The sequence below is a fragment of the Balaenoptera borealis genome (genome assembly GCF_965194805.1).
Source record: "Balaenoptera borealis genome assembly, chromosome: 2".
Taxonomy (NCBI): domain Eukaryota; kingdom Metazoa; phylum Chordata; class Mammalia; order Artiodactyla; family Balaenopteridae; genus Balaenoptera; species Balaenoptera borealis.
In genome coordinates, this window is record NC_138867.1 from 3345001 (window position 1) to 3368935 (window position 23935).

The window sequence follows — 23935 nt, forward strand, 5'->3', positions numbered from 1 at the left end:
GAGGGGAGGGGGAGGGAGAGTGGGAGGGGTGGACTGCCACGTCCAGACAGGGAGCCTGCCTTCCTTGGTGCCCCGCCTAAGACCAGCCTCTGTGTCATACTTTGGGGGTCAGAGAGTTTTCACCTTAACCATTTACTCTTATCCCCTCAACACTGCTGAAGGATATGGAGTGGGTATCAATCATTTCTAGGTGAGAAGAATGAAGCTCGGGGGGAGGGACAGCTGGCCTTCAGTCACACGGTCAGCTCAGGGCAAAATTAGCTCCAGCACGCAGCCCACGCTCCCACAGGCCTGATTTGTTTTGTTTTGTTTTATCCACTTCAGATGTCAATCCCCATTCATATTTAGATACAAAGTTTGGAAAGACTAGAAAGAAAAATTTAAAAAGCACAAGAGGAGTGGAATCATTCATATTTAAAAAATAAGAAGTTGAGCTTGCATTGAAAGGTGGAGGGTGACCCCAGCTTCCGCCCGTGCCAGCCACGTGGATGAAGTAAATCCCACCTACCCAGCCGTCCTCACCCCTGCAAGGAAGGGAGGGGCCCTCCGTTGGGAGCCGTGTATTACAAAAACACCTCGCCTGTGCACAGAATCCAGAGTGTGATTAGCACAAAAGGTAAATGATGTTTTAAAAGAGGGTCAAGAAAAGATAAATTCTGCCCCTTCAGTCCAAGTGTTCCCTAAATGCATGGATGGGGAATGAAGAGGGTGAGGACAGAAAAGGTGAACGAGGTGGTACCAACCTGAGAAGCGTGAGCGCGAACAAGAGGAGGGGCTGAGACGAGGGCAGGAAGAAAAAAGACAGGAAAGAGCAAAAGAGGAAAATAATGTGTGTGAACAAGCGTGGAGATTCTTCGCTTTCCAGACGAGCAGTGGTTTTAAGGTGTAGGTACCGGACAGGTGAGAGAGACGCCGATAACACAATCCATTCCTTGCTGGGAAACGTGGGGAAAGCACATGGCCTGTCAGCCAGAAACAGGGGCAGACCTCGATCAGGTGCAGCAGCGAGGTTCTCCACCACGAGATGAGTACAAGTCACCCATTCTCTGCTCTTCCATGGATCGCTAATCAATCAGCAAACGTTGAGCTGTCCTTTCAGCACGAGTGCACTGCTGTAAGTTTATCAGGAGCTCAAGAACCCAGGAAGCTAGAACCTCTGCCTTCTCAAGCTGGGAAGAAGCATGAGCCCTCACTGCACTCCTGCAGGAAACAAGACTGAGTTGAAATACATGGGATGGAGGCAGGAATCAGCAGAATTTGATGAACAAAGAAAGGAAGGCACTGCCATCTGGAGCATCCAAAGACATCCCAGGATGGGAGTTGGATGCTGGCTGAGAAGATGGACCCTGTTTGGCCAAACTCTGAGAAGCCTTTGGACTTTGTGCTTCATCTTTTCTTCTGGACGGTGAGAGTCTGCTAGGCTGCTGATGCCCAAACATTCTTCATGGGTGGCTTTGCTTTTGCTCACAAGCCTTAAGTTTTAAGGTTCTTGAAATTCTATGTTTAAATGTTCCCTGTATAATTCTACCAGGTAGATAAAGTCACTTATTATAGAAAAGTTGCTTTGGTTTGGGGGTAGAAGTCTGATTTCAGAAATTACCTCTTCTGCTGTAAATTGTATAAACTTGACTCCTGGGACTAGACTAGAGTCCAAATTCTGGGTTTTTTTCTTCACGTGGGTAAGATTGCAAGTACTCTGACACGTATAGTCCTGCCTCAGATGAATGGGCCCTGCACTGCTCCTCGTAGTAAAGATGCATTGAATCTACTCATTAGGACCATTTTTCCCAAGATGAGGCCAAGATCCAGAGGCCGAGGTCCCCTCCCTTCCTGGCTCCCCACCCCCTCTCCCCTGCATCTCCTTCTTAGGGGTCTTTGATTTCAAAGCCAGCTCTGCTCATCAAAGAAAGAGGGAGGGAGCATGGCCCAGAGCAGCTAACTACTCAGGACCCTCTTCCCCCATATACCCGGATCTCACATGTTCCCCTTTAGTTTCTCCCATATAAAAGAATAATAGAGAAAAAATGATTAAAGTATATTCTGGATAAAAGAGGTATAGACATGTCTCACTCCATCATTCCTCACACATTCTGAGTCTTCATTCCCGTAGAGTTTGTCTAACGGAAAGGAAAACACCCACAATACTACAGGATGTAATCGACAGCCATATCATGATTTTGTTTCCACATACCCAGTGTGGAGAGTTAGAATATAAATAGCATGAGAAAGTCCATTAGAATAATTTACTCTTCATCATGAATTATAAATGACATGATGTACTGTTGATACATGTCCAATTTAAACTTAAAATTTAGCCCTGTAAATTGGTTATTGAGTGATAAAGGCATGGCTATTTTTCTTGGGGCTGGTGTTGGGCTCTGCCTGGGTTTCACCTCTTATTTGGTCGTCTGGGCTGGGTGAGAGCCCCGTGTGCCGGCAGCCCCGAGACGCACGCGCTGTCAGGCCTGCTGGTGGATGGCCGAGGGGAGATCAGGCCATGTTTCCTCCCTGAATCCAAATTAGTCTCGCAGCTGGAGAGGCATCAGTGGCTGATAATGGCCTAACAATCTGCAGCACTAACAGATATGACCTCGGCAGCAGTGACAGGAATGCGAAATGCAGTCTCATCTCCACCCGGAGCTGGGCCGAGCTCGCACGCTGCCATGGGAGCTTGGAGCTGACTCGAAGAAGAAAAAGTCCTAAAATGAAAAGAATAAGGCAAATCCATGTGTGGCTAGTTGCACAACACCCTCTTTGTGGCACAATAGCCTATTCTCCTCCAGCACCCAAGAAAAGAAGTTTGTTTATAGGGATGCTTAAAACGACGGTGGACTTTGCCATGTGGGTTGTTCATTAAAGGAGGAATCGTGGGTCTGTTCATCCCTCGACATGGTTTCAAACCAAATTGTCTTGTCTGTGCACCTCTGATGCCCGAGGAAAGAGACGTGAACCATCGCAGCGCATGGCCAGTGTGGAGACCTCCTCCACCCCCAGCTGAAGACCAGTAGCCTCAGGGGGCATTTCCCTTCTGTGTTGTATTTGGAAAATCTTTCTTTACCCGAAGTTCACGTGTCCATGGGTTGCTCAGTTACCATGCAGTCAACAGGGGCTGGGCATCTACCCAGCGCACTGGGCTGGAGACAAAAAGGAACCCGTGAGGAGCTCCATCCGCCAGCCAGAGAAGGACACAGGGATCTGGAGGGTGGTGCCGGGTAGTAGGAATTGGACAGAGGGACCCTCTGCAGGAATGTGGCTAGATGACCTACAGCCCTGCCCTTGGCTTGGGAAAGTCTTCTGCTCTGGGTTCAGATGAACTTTCCCCTCCTCTAAGGAAATAACAGCACTAGGTCTACTTCACCTTTATGGGACAACAACAGGTATTCCTGTCTTAAACAAATGAAATTGTGCAATATACCAGTTGCGTGTGGACCGTCCAGCCACTGAGATCTGAGCCAGGACTCCGGGAAGTGAAAGCCCTTCCCAGCCCAGCCTGTGCTGTGAGACCCTGTTACCCACACAGGCAGGATTGACCCCACTGATCTTCAGGGTCTTGGACTCCGAAAAAATGCAGAGCATGTAATAAAACCTTTAAAAAAGGGGCCTTCTCTGATGGAGAAGTTATATCTAATGCTGGACAATGGTGATGCTTTGGGAAACATAAAACAATCAGAGAAGAAATTAATTGTGCTTTTGCACAATTGCCTACTTTCAAAGGCAACTCTAATGGTTTCTACATGGAGCAATGATATTGACGCATAAAAGATCTACTGATTTTAATTTCATCTTGAAAAACATATGAATGCAAAATATATTTGTGAAATGCAAACGTATTTTACCATAAAGAACAGACAATCTAAGTGCGTGTGTCCAGCGCGAGGCCAGGGGGCAGAGGCGCCATCAGGATGGATGAGGGGCTGCCCCAGCTTCTGTCCGAGGTGGATGCAGCCACGTACAACACATGCACACACACATTTACACACTCTCTTACACACTCAGACACACACAGGAGAAGGTAGTCTGCCTGCTCACCGGACTCTTCCTATGATATCCGCAAAATGAAGGGCCCACAAAGGCCAATCACAAAATACTGGGAGGGATTTTGTTTGCTTTTTTGCCTTTTTAAAAAGTTACAATTTCAATCTGAGTTGATTTCAACTGATCCTAATCATACAGAGACTTCTCTTTCTCCAGCTCCACGTGGGAGGCTGGGGACTGCTCTCTTCTGACCCAACCTCAGTGGTTTGCTTCCTTGCCTTCCGCCCCCTAGAATACATTTCAGTGGATTTTCAAGACCAGAAAATAGATGCTTTAAAATCCTACCCCAGAAACAGGATCGATTACGCTGAGAAGGGCATTTGAAAGATAGGAGCCGGTAGCTCAGAAATAAAGGCTATTAGAAGTAGGAAAAATACAAAACTAGGTAGAGACGACAGGGAGTAACAGGATTGGAGTCAAGGGTGTTCTGAATGAAGGAGACCCCACAGAGACCCCGAGACTTGATTTTAAGCTCTGAGAGACAAGCCACGCCCTTGGCGGGAGGTGGGAGGAACTGGGCTGAGGCTGTGTCCACCCCACACCCGTCCATGCTCTGAAGGCCTATGGCTCAGGCTCACCCCCTCAGAAATACTCTCCCAAGTGCCGCCTCCTCGCCCACCCTCCCCTCTGAGCTTCTCCCTCCTTGAGTGTTTGCATCGCAACCATTTCCATGCAAGTGTGTCCATCACATATTCTGCTCTAAGGATTCATGGTTGTCTATGGCTGGTTTTCCCAACTTTGGAGGCTGAGAGGCCTTTTGCATTCACCCTGGAGCCTAGCATCATGTTGGACCGATAACACTGCATCAGTGGAGTGGCCAGGATGACCTGTGTGTTTATTTCTCTCCGTTTACTTACATACTTACCATCTCCGTCCATGAGGTGGACACTCACTTTTTGACTTAAAGAATGAAATCTCTGCTCTTTGGTGGGTTCTTCTCTCTCCACCCGCATGCTACCTGGCGGTTCAGCCATGCCTGCTGGGCACACGGAGTGGACAAAGGGGAAGATCGCATAGTTGGACACCGTGGATCCAGAGGCGGTGAACAAACATCTCCCTGAGCAACAAAATACAAAGTAACTATAAGGGACTAAAAATAACTGTGTGCATGCGCAGTTGGGGCAAATTCTGGACAACAAAATACAAAATGACCAAAAAAACACAACTGCCACTTCGGAAGATCTGGGAGCAAAAGCAGGGCACTGACCATGCCCCCTGAACTCAACACCACCAAGGGGGTGGGCAGATCACCTAAGCCATCCCTCTGGCCCAAACCCTGGACCCACCCCTACCCTCCCCCCATATAAGGAACCAGCTTGCACTGCCCCCATCCCCGGTCAGGGAACAAACATGCGAACCTGTTACTTGTTTTCATTTTCTCCTGCGGCCCCAGGGGCCACAAAAAAGCCTTGCCTACATTTCTTAACTGGCCTCTTATCAATTTCTATTAATTGGGGAACGCCAAGAACCCTTGTCGGTATCAGGAAGCGCCTCTGTGCTTAGGGGCACCGGCACCGTGCACTTCTCATCAACACCCCATCAAAGCCCCTCTCAGTGGAGCGTCTGTCCACACCCACCGTGGTCCGGGATGTACTGATTTCCTTAAAGCTTACTATTGAATATGCACCTTGGATTTTTTCTCTCTTTTCCACTCATTTCAGTAGGGCACAGTGAGACGTCATCAGATACTTGGGGGAAAGCTAGCCTGAGTTTGTAAAAATCTAAGAGTCTAATTTGAGACACATCAGCCCCCTCTTTTGTAAAGATCATGCTGGGGTTAACTTCAGCTTCGGAGACCGGCTGATGTGAATTGAGAATGCAGCTCTGGTGCTTGCTTGCTGTGAGGCCTTGGTCAAATTAGCACACTCTTAAGACCTGGGCATTCTCAACTGTCAATGGAAATCACCACAGTACCTACTGAGCGGCATTCCTGTGATCACTGAGCAAAATGTATTCAAGTGCGACGTTCTTAGAACTTTGCGTAGCCCACTCAAAGGTATCAACACCTGCTATTTTTAGGAATAGTTCATGAGGATCTAAGTTTTTCAAATAGAAGTTCTACATACATTGGATTATTAACACATTTGAATTTAGAAGGTACAGGAGCATACCAAACCCATGTTGACATTCTTGGGGGACTATGGCTTCCAGTCAAACTTTATAGTCTATCAACCTTTATGTATAATGTGTATGTTATTTCATGGAAGCCTCATCACCTGCTCTGTGATCTGCATAGTTTAACCAGTCTCTAGATGAGGAAGCTGGGACAGAGGGGGCTAAAGTACTGCTGTGACCATTGGAGTTTGGGTGGGAACTCTGTCTCCAGGATCCTTCACACTTTTATTAGTCAGGATGCTCCAGAGAAATAGAGCCAATAGGCTCCAAAATATACCAATAGGATATATATACACGTATATGTATATTATACCACATTTCATATCAATATAGATCATATGAAGAGATTTATTGTACGGAATTAGCTCCTGTGATTACGGAGGCTGAGAGGTCCCCAGATATTCCATGTGTAAGCTGGAGACCAGGAGAGCCGGTGTAGCTCTGAGGCCAGGGGGCAGATGATATAAGGCCCCACCCAAGAACAGGAGAAGATGGATGTCCCAGCTCGGCCGTCAGGCAGAGAGCAAACTTGCCATTCCTTTACCTTCTGTTCTGTTCAGGCCCTCCGTGGATCAGACGAAGACCACCCAGACTGGGGAGGACCACCTGCTCACCCAGTCCATAAATTCAAATGCTCATCGCATCCAGAAACACCCTCCCAGACACACCCAGAATCACGCTAAGTCAATATCTGGGCCCCCATGATCCAGTCGAGTTGACCCATGGCATTCACCATCCCCCTGCAACACAATGAAATTCTCCTAGAAACCACTTTATCCTGAAATGTCTTCACATGTGGTTCAAAAGCAACCTTCGGGGCAACCAAGTCCCATCATGATGCCCACCTCAGTGGGCACCAAACACCATGAGAGTGAAAAAAAAAATCACACAGACTCAGGAAACTCAAGCCCAAGCATCATCCCCCTCCTTCCTCTGCGATTCCGGTCTGAACCCAGGATGACCATGCTTGGGTCCACGGGCCCCCGGCCTGTGGAAAATGATGTGGCTGGTCTCTCGTCACCCTGAGCCCCGCTCGTGCTTTCACCTTGATCTTATTAAACAAAGCATAAGGAGCTGATCGCACAGCAGAACGCAATTGGATGGCAAGAAGAGTTCACTCGTGTGAGGTAGATTAACCCCCATGAAGCATCACTCTTTAATTTGCCTCATTGTAAAATGTCATTGACTACATGGGTCTTTTTTTTTTTTTTTTTAATACTCAAGTCCTTTGGCCTGGATTTTTTTTTTTTTAATTTATTTATTTATTTTTGGCTGTGTTGGGTCTTCGTTTCTGTGCGAGGGCTTTCTCTAGTTGCAGCAAGCGGGGGCCACTCTTCATCGCGGTGCGTGGACCTCTCACTATCGCGGCCTCTCTTGTTGCGGAGCACAGGCTCCAGATGCACAGACTCAGTAGTTGTGGCTCACAGGCCTAGTTGCTCCACGGCATGTGGGATCCTCCCAGACCAGGGCTCGAACCCGTGTCCCCTGCATTGGCAGGCACATTCTCAACAACTGCGCCACCAGGGAAGCCCTACATGGGTCATTTTAATGTCTGAAATTTCTGACCTAACTATTAGCAGCCTTCCCGTGACCACAGGGAGAATTGACTGTCCATCGCACCAACACACAGTCCCTGTTCCCATCTGATAAAATGCACACCCACCACTCAGGTTTCCCAGTGTCGCCCGACTGTTCTGGGGTCTCCTTCTTCCATGACAGATAAGTGAATTCTATATCATTTTAGTGAATATTAGTTGCTATATCATCCAAATCTTTTATCCAAGTAAATGACGGCACCATCTAGACTTAACGGTTTTTCCCTTAATAAAATCACCTGATAATATCAATGTACCTAGGTCTTCATTATAGCTATTTTTGGAGCTACATGTGGCTTGTGAGATTGAAGTGAGAATTTTCGAAACTAACATTTTGTTTTCTTTTCTTTGCCAAAAGTATGTGTATTTCAGTAGCGGAATATAATCCATGAGACAAGTTGAATCGGGGGCTCTTCGTGGTACAAACTCTAGAATATTCTCTGTCCTGAATTCACTTATTTTACTTTGAAAGATCCTCAAGCAGCATCGTGGTTTGGATTGTATAGGGTTAGAGTTATAAGCTTTTGAGAATTGTGTGGGTTTGCGGACGTGGGTATACACAGGCGTTTTGGTAAGTGTGTTCCTTTTTCTTCCTCTGCATCTTTTTAAGGAATCCTAATGCTACCTTTTCTCAAACTATTTCCACATGCTGTACAAGTGACCTTTTGTCCAAAATCCCAATGTCCTCTTCTGTGAGAGGCAGAAGGATAGACTCCACCTCAAATCCTGGCTTCCCCACCTTACACAATGCCCTCAATCCAGCTTCCATGCCCAGGTCACCCTGAGCCATGAAACTGCAGGTCTGCTTTCCAGCCCAAGGCTCACGGGAACCGTGCAACCTGCCACATAGCAGACCCTCCACACAGGGTGCCAAGCTGCCTGTCACCTGGTTATTATGACCTGCGTGTCTGGAAATTTCCACACTGGTTCCCAAGGCCAGGCCTTTGCTCCACAGGAGTCTATATGCAAAATGGACCCTAATCCCCATACACTCAGGGAGCACACATTATCCCGTGAGGGTGGGAAGGGTTGGAGCAGCTTCTCCAGGGCAGATGTACGTAGCTCAGGCTCCCTTTCAGGACTGGTAGCCCCACACTGGGGGCACAGAAGACAGACAAATCGACAGTATAGTGTATCTACTGCTTAGGAAGTTACCTTCCAATGATGTAAAAGGACAGATGATACACAGATGTAAAATATGTGAAGAGTGTGGACCAGCGTTCATCCCCTTAGAAGTCCATGGATTCACAGAACTCATGATGCTGGATGCATTAATTACAGGGGCCCTTGCATTTACTCTGTACTTTTAAATATTGCCTATGTAATGCACATTTCTATAAGGCTGATTTTGAATGACACTTTCAGAGTGGTTTTACTAAACAGCAAGCTGTATTTGGAGAAGTAATTTGTAACAAAGAACACAAAGCTATAAGTAAAATTGATTTAATCGCATTTGAAACATGTGGTGCTGATTTTAAGATAGAGTACACAACAAAAAATGTTATAAGACGTGCACATCTATTTGAGACAAAGTTTATATGGTGACAAAATATTTTCTATATGATGGGGGAAAAGGACATCCAGTCTCCCCACAAATGGACACATCATCCATGAACCTGGCCCACGATCCAGAGAAGCTCGAGCCTCGGATGAGGAACCACCACCTCACTCACCCTGACTGCTGAGGACCCACAGCCAACACCCAGCCTGGTGAAAGGGCTCGCATTTTAACTGCTGTTGCATAACTAATCCACAGGCCTATATTCATACTCAGCTTGGTTCTAGAAAAGCCCCTGATAACTTAGAAAGTTCATTGGTACACCATCCACTCTCTGTTGCTCAGAGCAAGGTGTAGCTGAGTTTCCGTAACTGAAGAGCCCGCCCAAAGAGAGGACTTTTGACTCACAGGAGTCCAAATCCTCTGGCATCAACTCTGAGCAGTGTCAAGTTCCTCAAACAATCCCCACATCACCTGGGCTCTGTCCTGGGTTCTTGCTACAATCCCGTGTTAGAACCCCTGGTCCAGCACTAGACGGACAGGTCCACTGCATCTGGGGGCTGAAAAAACAGATCCTTTGACACCTTCTGGGGAGAGTCAAACACACCTGGGAAAGGCTGCCAGCTGCCCTGCTTCCCTTTTCATTCCCACTGCTCTCCAGCAGTTAACCTGCTCTCCAGGGGTTAACACGCTCTCCTGTGGTGAACCCTCTCTCTTGTGATTAACCCACTCTCCAGGGGTTAACCTGCTTTCCTGTGGTTAACCCGCTCTCCAGGGGTTAACCTGCCCTCCATCTAACTGTCTTTGCACTTGACTTTACATTCAGACGTCGAATTTTCTGAGTTGCTCCAGATACACAATCTTCTCCTGCTGTTCTATGAAAAATATTCTTTCTGCAGAAAGAGCACCATTTTCAGCCTCTGGCAAACTACAGAGTGACCCCAGGTCCAAAGTGTGACAACCAGAATCAAGTGAGAGCATCTCAAACAAGGGCCTCATGGTCTGTGCACATTTTTCCACATTCAAAGCAGATTCCATCAGGGCACGGAATTCAGGAGATATATAAGAACACAAGTGAAGGCATCATGCAAATGATGACTAATGTACATTAAAAAGACTTGAATGTGGACCACAATTGCATGATTATGTAGGTATTCGGTGATTCAACAGGTATCCAATTACTTGTATGTCAGGATCCAGTGTGAGAGTCTTCTTATTCTTGACATAGTTCACATGGGGTACTTGTGTTGGGCTCCCCTTCTGGTCCTAGCACAATTGGAAATGGTTTTGATCACAGATGTTCTTTTGCTGGAGACCACAAGGCAGAGGGGGGAAGACTACACCAAGCAACGTTAAGGGCACATCCACACAGGCTGGTTATTATGAGGGTCCAATAAGGTTACCTGTCTCGGGGCCCCAAGAGCATCGCCCATGAACCATAGCAGGTACAGTGATGGTGACACACGACCATGAGTGACTGGCCAAGGAAATTGTAGATTATGTTGTATTTGCTCTTTTTAAGGAAACATAAAAGTATCTAATAAATGTGGGACGAATTTCATCCAATGGGCTCATTTTTGTTCACTCTTTGACGCTTAGGTTAAGGTAGGATTGATCTAGAGAATTCAATACACATGGAGCTCCCCTTTCCCTGACTGGGTGAGTCAGGTGTTACCACACTTAAAGCAAAGCCAGGCAAGTCTCCCCTGGCATGGGAGCGACTGGTATATAAAAGAGCGTGTCAAGTTGAGTCACTAACAGTAGATGGGATGAGCACTCAGTGGTCACTCAGAAAACAAAGCTGGACAAGCCAGAGGAGGGAATGGGGTCTCGTCCCCCTCCTCTCCCTCTTCCTCCTCTGGTCACTAAGCCTGGGACCTTTCCACGGGCAGAGCAGGCATTCAGTGCATTCCAGGCAGGCAAAGCTCCCAATTTCAAGGCCCCCAGTAGTTGCAGAAAAGAGGAGCTGATTGATGGATGATATCAGAAATGTAGGAAGATTATTAACTACCCCCACTCTGTCCATGTGGCGGCATTCACAGCTTGGAGAGTTTGAATTAGTATTTCAGTTTTCAATATTATTTAAGGCCAAACTATAAAAATAAAAGTAAGGGAAAAGAAGGAGGACACAAAAGAACATAGAGTCTTCTGAAATAATAAACAAGGCCCAAAGAATTACAGAGGGAGTTGGAAAAATCCCCAAATCTGAGCCAGTGAAAAGCAGATGAGCAGCACATACTGTAACCAAGGAACCATTGATCAATACAATAGCATGCGGAATGTTACTCTGTTCACTGCTTTTTCTCAGTAGTTTTTAGCACATTTCGTACAGAGGTAATTAAATTAAGAAAATGGTTCCATGGTACCCCCTGGATTTAGCAACCGCCCTGATGAAAACGCCTTCCTTCCATTTGGAACCAACTAATATATGCAGTCTCCCATTTTTTTGAAGTGGTTGAACAATTACCCATCTCCCATTTACAATTACTCCCATAGTAATTATAGTAATTGTTACTATTAGGTTCTACCACATGAAATGGCCTGCACTTGGCCCTGTTTGACCCATAAAAAAAAATGACAATTTCCAATGGCTCAAATGAATACATATTTGGATGCCTTCTTTAATGAAGAAATAAACATGTTTATCAAGGATTATGCATCCCTTACAAATAACCTTCTTCTACAGAAATTAGCCACTTCTAAGCCAAAGTCAGGGACCCAGAACTTGAGCCACTTGTGACGTTGTGACAAAACCATTTCTCCAACACAGTTGGCAAAAGCCAGATTGGAAGTCAGTGGGTGTCAGAAAATGTGGGGAGTATAAAAATGAAGTCTTGAGGGCGCCTTCAAGATTGTGGACGAGTAAGACGTGGAGATCACCTTCCTCCCCACAAATACATCAAAACAACATCTACATGTGGAACATCTCCTACAGGACACCTACTGAACACTGGCAGAAGACCTCAGACTTCCCAAAAGGGTGCACAAGGAGAGGGGATTCAGAGCACCACCTAAACGAGCCCCAGAGACAAGCACGAGTCATGGTTATCAACACGGACCCCAGAGACAAGCATGAGACGCTAAGGTTGCTGCTACAGCCAACAAGAAGCCTGTGTGCAAGCACAGGTCACTCTCCACACCTCCCTTCCCAGGAGCCTGTGCAGCTTGCCACTGCCAGGGTCCCGTGATCCAGGGACAACTTCCCTGGAAGAACACATGGCACGCCTCAGGCTGTTGCAACATCACACCAGCCTCTACCACTTCAGGCTCACCCTGCATTCCATACCCCTCCCTCCCCCCGGCCTGAGTGAGCCAGAGCCCCCTAATCAGCTGCTCCTTTAACCCTGTCCTGTCTGGGTGTGGAACAGATGCCTTTGGGTGACCTACAGGCAGAGGAGGGCCAAATCCAAAGCTGAACACCAGGAGCTGTGCGAACAAAGAAGAGAAAGGGAAATTCTCCCAGCAGCCTCAAGAGCAGCGGATTAAATCTCCACAATCAACTTGATGTACCTTGCATCTGTGGAATACCTGAAGAGACAACAAATCATTCCAAAATTGAGGTGGTGGACTTTGGGAGCAACCGTAGACTTGGGGTTTGCTTTCTGCATCAATTTGTTTCTGGTTTTATGTTTATCTTAGTTTAGTATTTAGAGCTTATTATCATTGGTAGATTTGTTTATTGATTTGGTTGCTCTCTTCCTTTTTTTATTTATATATATATATTTTCCTTTTTCTCCTTTTTTGAGTGTGTATGTGTATGCTTCTTTGTGTGATTTTGTCTGTATAGGTTTGCTTTGGCCATTTATCCTAGGGTTCTGACTGTCTGTTTTTGTTTGTTTGTATGTTTGTTTTTTGGAGGTTTTTTTAGCATAGTTTTTAACACTTGTTATCATTGGAGGATTTGTTTTTTGGTTTGATTGCTCTCTTCTTTCTTTCCCTCTTTCTTATTTTTTATTACTTTTTTATTTTTTATTTTTAATAATTCTTTTCTATTTTAATAACTACTTTCTTTCTTTCTTTCTTTCTTTCTTTCTTTCTTTCTTTCTTTCTTTCTTTCTTCCTCTCCTTTTTTTTCTGAGCTGTGTGGCTGACAGGGTCTTAGTGCTCTGGCAAGGTGTCAGGCCTGAGCCTCTGTGAAGGGAGAGCCGATTTCACGACATTCGTCCACCAGAGACCTCCCGGCCCCACGTACTATCAAGTAGCGAAAGCTCTCCCAGAGATCTCCATCTCAATGCTAAGGCTCAGCTCCACTCAATGATCAGCAAGCTATAGTGCTGGACACCCTATGCCAAGCAACTAGCAAGACAGGAACACAAACCTACCCATTAGCAGAGAGGCTGCCTAAAATCATAATAAAGCCACAGACACCCCAAAACACACCACCAGACATAGTCCTGCCCACCAGAAAGACAAGAGCCAGCCTCATCCACCAGAGCACAGGCACCAGTCCCCTCCACCAGGAAACCTACACAACCCACTGAACCAAACTTAGCCACTGGGAGCAAACACAAAAAACAATGGGAACTAAGAACCTGCAGCCTGTGAAACAGAGAATCCAAAAACAGTAAGTTAAGAAAATGAGAAGACAGAGAAATACACAGCAGATGAAGGAGCAAGGTAAAAACCCACGAGACCAAACAAATGAAGAAGAAATAGGCTGTCTACATGAAAAAGAATTCAGAGTAATGATAGTAAACATGATCCAAAATCTTGGAAATAGAATGGAGAAAATACAAGAAACGTTTAACAAAGACCTAGGAGAACTAAAGAGCTAACAAACAATGATGAAGAACACAATAAATGAAATTAAAAATTCTTGAGAAGGAATCAATAGCAGAATAACTGAGGCAGAAGAACGGATAAGTGACCAGGAAAATAAAATAGTTGAAATAACTACTGCAGAGGAGAATAAAGAAAAAAGAATGAAAAGAATTGAGGACAATCGCAGAGACTTCTGAGACAACCTTAAATGCACCAACATTCTAATTATAAGGGTCTCAGAAGAAGAAGAGAATAAAAAGGAACTGAGAAAATATTTGAAGAGATTATAGTTGAACACTTCCTTAATATGGGTAAGGAAATAGTCAATCAAGTCCAAGAAGTGCAGAGAGTCCTATACAGGATAAAACCAAGGAGAAACATGCCAAGACACATATTAATCAAACTATCAAAAATTAAATACAAAGAAAAAATACTAAAAGCAACAAGGGAAAAGCAACAAATTACATACAAGGGAATCCCTATAAGGTTAACAGCTGATCTTTCAGCAGAAACTCTGCAAGCCAGAAGGGCGTGGCAGGGCATATTTAAAGTCATGAAAGGGAAAAAGCTACAACCAAGATTACTCTACTCAGCAAGGATATCATTCAGATTCGATGGAGCAATTAAAACCTTTACAGATAAGCAAAAGCTAAGGGAATTCAACACCACCAAACCAGCTCTACAACAAATGCTAAAGGAACTTTTCTAGGCAGGAAACACAAGAGAAGGAAAAGACTTACAATAACAAACCCAAAACAATTAAGAAAATGGTAATAGGAATATACATATCAATAACTACCTTAAATGTAAATGGATTAAATGCTCCAACCAAAAGACATAGACTGGCTGAATGGATACAAAAACAAGACCTATACATAGGCTGTCTACAAGAGACCCACTTCAAACATAGGGACACATACAGACTGAAAGTGAGGGGATGGAAAAAGATATTCCATGCAAATGGAAATCAAAAGAAAGCTGGAGTAGCAATTTTCCTATCAGACAAAATAGACTTTGAAATAAAGACTATTACAAGAGACAAAGAAGGACACTACATAATGATCAAGGAATCAATCCAAGAAGAAGATATAACAATTGTAAATATTTATGCACCCTACATAGGCACACCTCAATACATAAGGCAAATGCTGACAGCCATAAAAGGGGAAATCAACAGTAATACAATCATAGTAGGGGACTTTAACACCCCACTTTCACCAATGGACAGATCATCCAAAATGAAAATAAATAAGGAAACACAAGTTTTAAATGATACATTAAGCAAGATGGACTTAATTGATATTTATAGGACATTCCATCCCAAAAGAACAGAATACACTTTCCTCTCAAGTGCTCATGGAACATTCTCCAGGATAGATCATATCTTGGGTGACAAATCAAGCCTCTGTAAATTTAAGAAAATTGAAATTGTACCAAGTATCTTTTCCGACCACAATGCTATGAGACTAGATATCAATTACAGGAAAAAATCTGTAAAAAATACAAACACATGAAGGCTAAACAATACACTACTAAATAACCAAGAGATCACTGAAGAAATCAAAGAAGAAGTCAAAAAATACCTAGAAACAAGTGACAATGAAAAACGACAACCCAAAACCTATGGGATGCAGCAAAAGCAGTTCTAAGAGGGAAGTTTATAGCAATACAATCCTACCTTAAGAAACAAGAAACATCTCAAATAAACAACCTAACCTTACACCTAAAGGAACTAGAGAAAGAAGAACAAACAAAACCCCAAAGTTAGCAGACGGAAGAAATCATAAAGATCAGATCAGAAATAAGTGAAAAAGAAATGAAGGAAACAATGGCAAAAATCAATAAAACTAAAAGCTGGTTCTTTGAGAAGATAAACAAAATTGATAAACCATAAGCCAGACTCATCAAGAAAAAAGGGAGAAGACTCAAATCAATAGAATTAGAAATGAAAAAGGAGAAGGAACAACTCACACTGCAGAATACAAAGGATCATGAGAGATTACTACAAACAGCTATATGCCAATAAAATGGACAACCTGGAAGATAAGCACAACCTTCCGAGACTGAACCAGGAAGAAAGAGAAAATATAAATAGACCAATCACAAGCACTGAAATTGAAACTGTGATTAAAAATCTTCCAACAAACAAAAGCTCAGGACCAAATGGCTTCACAGGCGAATTTTATTAAACATTTAGAGAAGAGCTAACACCTATCCTTCTCAAACTCTTCCAAAATATATCAGAGGTAGGAACACTCCCAAACTCATTCTATGAGGCCAACATCACCCTGATACCCAAGCCAGACAAAGATGTCACACAAAAAAGAAAACTACAGGCCAATATCACTGATGAACATAGATGCAAAAATCCTCAACAAAATACTAGCAAACAGAATCCAACACCACATTAAAAAAGATTATACATCATGATTAAGTGGGGTTTATCCCAAGAATGCAAGGATTCTTCAATATATGCAAATCAATCAATGTTATACACCATATTAACAAACTGAAGGAGAAAAAACATATGATCATCTCAATAGATGCAGAAAATGTTTTCAACAAAATTCAACACCCATTTATGATAAAAAACCCTCCAGAAAGTAGGCAGAGAGGGAACTTACCTCAACATAATAAAGGCCATATATGACAAACCCACAGTCAACATTGCTCTCAATGGTGAAAAACTGAAACCATTTCCACTAAGATCAGGAACAAAACAAGGTTGCCCACTCTTACCACTATTATTCAACATAGTTTTGTAAGTTTTAGCCACAGCAGTCAGAGAAGAAAAAGAAATAAAAAGAATTGAAATCAGAGAAGAAGATGTAAAGCTGTCACTGTTTGCAGATGCCATGATACTATACATAAAGGATCCTAAAGATGCTACCAGAAAACTACTAGAGCTAATCAATGAATTTGGTAAAGTAGCAGGATACAAAATTAATGCACAGAAATCTCTTGCATTCCTATACACTAATGATGAAAAATCTGAAAGAGAAATTAAGGAAAAACTCCCATTTACCACTGCAATAAAATACCTAGGAATAAACCTACCTAAGGAGACAAAAGACCTGTATGCAGAAAACTATAAGACACTGATGAAAGAAAATAAGATGATACAAATAGATGAAGAGTTATACCATGTTCTTGGGTTGGAAAATGACTATACTACCCAAAGCAATCTACAGATTCAATGCAATCCCTATCAAACTACCAATGGTATTTTTCACAGAACTAGAACAAAAATTTTCACAATTTGTATGGAAACACAAAAGACCCTGAATAGCCAAAGCAATTTTGAGAAAGAAAAACAGAGCTGGAGGAATCAGATTCCCGGACTTCAGACTATATTACAAAGCTACAGTAATCAAGACCGTATGGTACTGGCACAGAAACAGAAATATAGATCAATGGAACAGGATAGAAAGCCCAGAGATAAATAAACACACATATCATCACCTTATCTTTGATGAAACAGGAAAGCACGTACAATGGAGAAAAGACAGCCTCTTCAATAAATGGTGCTGGGAAAACTGGACAGCTACATGTAAAAGAATGAAATAAAACAGTCCCTAACACCATACACAAAAATAAACTCAAAATGGATTAAAGACTTAAATATAAGGCCAGACACTATAAAATTCTTAGAGGAAAACATAGGCAGAACACTCTATGATATAAAACACAGCAAGATCCTTTTTGACCCACCTCCTAGAGAAATGGAAACAAAAACAAAAATAAACAAATGGGACCTAATGAAATTTAAAAGCTTTTGCACAGCAAAGGAAACCATAAACTAGACGAAAAGACAACCCTCAGAATGGGAGAAAATATTTTCAAATGAAGCAACTGACAAAGGATTAATCTCCAAAATACACAAGCAGCTCATGCAGCTCAATATCAAATAAAAAAATACATCTGTGTCTTTATTCCTGTCCTACCCCTAGGTTCTTCAGTACGATTTTTTTTTCTTTTTTTAGATTCCGTATATATGTGTTAACATACGGTATTTGTTTTTCTCTTTCTGACTTACTTCACTCTGTATGACAGACTCTAAGTCCATCCACCTCACTACCAATAACTCAATTTCATTTCTTTTTATGGATGAGTAATATTCCATTGAAAATATGTGCCACATCTTTATCCATTCATCTGTTGATGGGCACTTAGCAGACCTAGAGAATGGACTTGAGGACACAGGGAGGGGGAATGGTAAGCTGGGATGAAGTGAGAGAGTGGCACGGGCTTATATACACTACCAAATGTAAAATAGATAGCTAGTGGGAAGCAGCTGCATAGCACAGGTAGATCAGCTCAGTGCTTTGCGACCACCTAGAGGGGTGGGATAGGGAGGGTGGGAGGGAGATGCAAGACGGAGGACATATAGGGGTATATGTATATGTATAACTGATTCACTTTGTTATAAAGCAGAAACTAACACACCATTGTAAAGCAATTATACTCCAATAAAGATGTTAAAAAAAATAAAACAAAAAATATAAATAAATAAATAAAAAGTCACTGAGGTAAAGGTTAAAATCTTATATTTAGTTTGAAAGTCAATTAAAATTGCTTAAAAGTTAAAAAAAAAAAAAAAAAAACCAAATAACCCAATACAAAAATGGGCAGAAGACCTAAATAGACATTTCTCCAAAGAAGATATACAGATTGCCAACATCACTAAGCATTAGAGCAACGTAAATCAAAACTACAATGAGGTATCACTTCACACTGCTCAGAATGGCCATCATCAAAAAACCTACAAACAATAAATGATGGAGAGGGTGTGGAGAAAGGGGAACCCTCTTGCACTGTTGGTGGGGATGTAAATTGATACAGCCACTATGGAGAACAGTATGAAGGTTCCTTAAAAAACTAAAACTAGAACTACCATACGACCCAGCAATCCCAGTACTGGGCATATACCCTGAGAAAACCATAATTCAAAAAGAGTCATGCACCACAATGTTCATTGCAGCTCTATTTATAATAGCCAGGACATGGAAACAACCTAAGTGTCCATTGACAGATGAATGGATAAAGAAGATGTGGCACATATATACAATGGAATATTACTCAGCCATAAAAAGAAACAAAACTGAGTTATTTGTAGTGAGGTGAATGGACCTAGAGACTGTCATACAGAGTGAAGTAAGTCAGAAAGAGAAAAACAAATAATGTATGCTAACACATATATATGGAATCTAAAAAAAAAAAAAAATGGTTCTGAGGAACCTAGGGGCAGGACAGGAATAAAGATGCAGACGTAGAGAATGGACCTGAGGACTCTGGGAGGGGGAAGGGTAATCTGGGACGAAGTGAGGGAGTGGCATGGACGTATATACACTACCAAATGTAAAGTAGATAGCTAGTGGGAAGCAGCCGCGTAGCACAGGGAGATCAGCTCGGTGCTTTGTGACCACCTAGAGGGGTGGGATGGGGAGTGTAGGAGGGAGACTCAAGAGGGAAGGGATATGGGGATATATGTATATGTATAGCTGCTTCACTTTGTTGTACAGCAGAAACTAACACACCAGTGTAAAGCAATTACACTCCAATAAAGATGTGAAAAAAAAATGGAGTCTCGAATAAACTGGATGAGAAGCACGTTCCTTTAGATTGTTGTCTCCTGCTTTTTAATGTTCTCAGCAAATGGCTGTATCTTTCAGATTCTCTCAAGGATTTTTAGATAAAAAGAGAGGTTTTATCTTTGCATGTCTGTAAGCAGAGAAAAACTCCAGAGACCAAAACCTACAGGCAATTCAAATAAACTAAATCCGATCAAGGTAATATCAATGCCAGAATTAGAAGAAAACCCAGAGAGAATATCAATAACAACATTAAAACAGCAGGTTTCAACTGGAATCAATAGGCAGAATAAACAGAAAAAATTAAGTCACAAAGTGTTAGTAGATAAAAGCTCCCCACTCATTAAAATTCTGTTTGTTTTGTCTTTTTATCAGTGTACCTATATATCTATGCAAGTATATCAAAGTTTGTAATGTAAAAGAATGATGAAATAATCTAATTAATTTCCGGTGTCATTTCACATATTTCTTTCAAGTTAGAACTGCAATATTAATAGTGGTTTGCAGTTTAATAAAATATCTTTATGTCCTATTAACTCCTATATCAGGTTGTTATAAAAGCCACTTTCTATCAAATAGCTAAACTTCAAAAGAGTTTTGCTTTGATCAGAAAAAAAAAAAATCAGGTTCATTCTATTTATACTGAATAACCTCGCTCAGTTGCTCACTTTCATAGAAAGACAGTTGTCTGGAGTTGCCATTCGCTCAGGAAAATATTCCAATGTGCAAAAAAATCTCAAAACGGCAGAATATATTGAGGCAGCCAGGAAACATGGGAATCTCGCTTTTTACCTCCGTGGGCAAAGGGGAACCTGGCTCTGGCACACACTGTGGGGACTGTTGGAAGGCAGCAGCACAGGGGTCCCCCCGGTGGAGGTGGGTGGCTTGTACCCACCCAGAGCATCAGCAGGTCCTGGCCAGGGCAGTGCAATTTCAGGAATGCATTTCCAACTACTGGGTTCTCCTTCTTCCACTGACTAAGACCTGTGAGATAATTTTACATCCTTGCCAGGATACACAAATCGTTATCTGGACGCTTCCCTCGATGGTGAGGAGTCGTGCCTCCATCCCCACCCGAGAGGTGTGGTTAGCCATCTTGTCCCAGCTCAGCTCTCATCACCGGACACTACCTATCTCTGTAGTCTCTGCCCCGGCCTATGCCTCTTGCAAGGCCAGGTGCCAGGCTGGCAACCTGGATTATTCACAAAGGGTGCAAGCACTGAGCCCAGAAACCAATACTAAAGGTCTGGGGTGTCCTCGGGTTTTTCTTTTTAGCAGCAGCTGAAATAAACATTAACCACTAACCAGGGCATTTCATTAAGACTTTATTTATTTGGTGTCTTTTCACAAAGGAGACTTCAAATGCACTTGTTTTTCTGGGAATAAGCCCAAATGGTCAGGGGTCCTAGGAGGGACAATATGGGGAGGGTCCACCCAGAGCCCCCCAGCCACAGTGCCAGAGGCCAGCTCCGTCCAGGGGAGGGGCGGGCAGCCTGGGGTGCAGACGAGACAGGCAATCTGGTTCAGAGCCCCTTGGACAGGGGGCAGCTGTGCCCCAGGGTTTCCACCCCTGCTGTTCCCAGCCTGGTATCTGGCACCCAGGAGGTGCCAAATCAATGCTCCTTGAGAGAGTCAATGGCAGGTGTAAACAAAGGGCATGCTGGATTATATTTGAACAGCTTCCACTAAACCTGGTGGATCCTTATCTCCATGGGTATAGGCGAGGCCCTGCTTTGGTGAGCCTGGAAATTAGAGGCAAAGCTGCCCTATCCTCTGAGAGGGAGGGGAAGAAGGCCAGCTCTTCTGTGCCGGGGGCTCCTCCCAGTCAGAAGGGGGTGGCCACCACCTTCCAGCCCCTGGGGAGAGCAGCTTGCCCTGGCCTGTGGGTCCCCAGGGAGGGTGCTTGTCCCAGTGACACCCCTGGTCTCCTTGGACTCACAGTGGAGGTCCTGAGTTTGATGCACAAACACACACTTCTCCTTCTCCTCCCTGCCTCCACCCCCGCCATGTGTCCAGGTCTCCCACAGCACAGGCAGGTAATGGGTCCGCCTCTTACATACAGAAAGGAGTTTAGAGGTAATGAGATGAGATTGGAGAGCCAGAAATCATCCCAAACCCCTGAGGGGAACCTGCAGCGTGTCACACTCCCAACAAACAGTAAGTTTCAAAGAAAAAGCCAGTCATAAAAACAGTAGTCCAAAACATGATCCTGGAAAAAACTGGGGGGTTGAGAATACATACTGTGGATTGAGGCCCTGAAGGAGGTGGGAAGTTGTTCCTTTATTTGCATATAATATTGTAATTTCATTCACATTGAAGCGTAACTTCAGAGTCTGTTTAGTGTGATCAGAATGCCTTTGCGGCAGGACCTGTGGGTTCCAGGGCACCAGCTCCAGCATTTGGTGTGAATTCCCCTCCACCCTTCAGCGTCCCTGGCCACCAGCATGACCTCCACTCACTGTGGCTGAAGCTGCTCTGGACGGGTCCAAAGGCCACACCCACCTGGGTTCGGGGGTTGGGGGGGTGTGAAGTAGGGCGTCCCAAGTCCATGCAAATTCAGGCCATGTCTGGGTACCTTTTTGAAAACCGTAACTTTGTCCTGTAAACAGTATCAGTGGCATTTTATCCAAGGTGACTCTTTCTGGACACTTTTTTTCCTCTTAGTTTTTTTCATCCTGATGTTTCTGTTGAAAAACCTCAGTTTGGCACAATCCCTAAAAGTCATCTCCAAAACTGAGGATGTGAGCAAGATGACCCACAGAGGCACCGGGTAATAGTTAGAAATAAGAGCATAGAGACATTAGACTTTCTTAATATCATTGTACCGTCACTAGTGCGTGTATCATTTAAGAATAATTTTACATATATTGGCTCATTTTTTCCCACTAATGGGTGAATGATTTTTATAAATGGAGGCACCATTAGTCTATCACAGTGGTTCTGGATCCAAGCGATTTGGGCCCCAGGGCAAATGTCTGGGGATAGTTGGGTTGTCAGCAATTGGGGGGTGCTACTGGCATTTAGAGAGTTGAATCTATGGATGCTCCTGAATATCCCATGGTGCACAGGGCAGCTCCCACACAAAGGATTACAAAGGTCACACGTAGATTGGGCTGAAGTTGAGAAACTCTCATCCACCAACTAAAACTCAAGAGCTCTAGACTGGAAGGGCAGGGGCCAAGGTGGCGGCACCCCTGGGACCCCAGAGGGGTGCTCGGCACCTACCAGCACCCCCCACCCACAAGCCTTTGCTGTCCTGCTCCAGGCTGGGGTTATCCTCCTGCCCCATGAAACCGGCCTGGAGGTCTGACTCCAGACAACATGCCTGCTCCACCAAGTCTACACTGAGTCGTTCAAACATGGGTGGCCACCTACGAGAAGAGGTGCAGTCCCCCTCCGTGGGCTCAATGGCTTCCAGGGGACACATGTGCGTTGTCTTCCTCAACCCCAGAAAGGTCGTGCATGAGCAGAGGGATTGCCAGCTAACCTTGGAACTGAATTGTGTGAAGGTTTTTAGAAGCCAGATGGGTCTTAGATCATCTACTCCAACTTCCTCATTTTACTGAGATCTGGAGAGATGATTTCATGATTCTAGATCACAAATCTGGTCATTATGACACCAAGGAGTATACACTCTGCTTCCTCCTGTAGGCTTTCATTGCTATTTTTAACAAGAACAGCTATAAAACCCCTTTTGAGTCAGGACCAGAACTGTATCTATTCTACAGCAAGTTTACATTTCATTGGAAAATATTTGTCTCATGTCTGCTGCAAGATGGGTGCCTTAGGGAGACTTCTGTTTGCTTCCATGAGTAGACAAAATTCTGATCAGTTTCCCCCAAATGAAGCCAAAACACTTCATAAAACTGGTGGGAGGTGGGGAATTGGATAAACCCTTACCTAAGCCTCTCAATAGACTATTACAACGTTCCATGAGAATTGTTTCATGTCTTTGGGCTCGATACTTTCCACCAATGCTTTTCAGTGGTGAAGCTGGTCCTCAGAGCTTGACATCAGTACCCGCTCGCCTTCCCCCCGCAGATCTGCACTATCTCCAGCCAGATCAAAATATTCTAACACCGCAGGCTGAGCGCAGTGCCAAAGAAAACTGAACTGGGTTGGGTGCAGCCCATCTGAGTCAAATTCTGCATGTGACAAAAATTAACTAAAGGAAGTTCCGTCAAAAAGAAAACAGTGGCAAAGTTTTTCAAAACACAGGTTTCCCAACCCAGTAGAGATTAGGTGAAATGGATCCCTCGTGACCGAGGGCTTATCTTCTGAGTGACGGTGTGATGACAGAATTTGGTTGCCAGCTGGGACTTGGCATCTACAGCCCATCC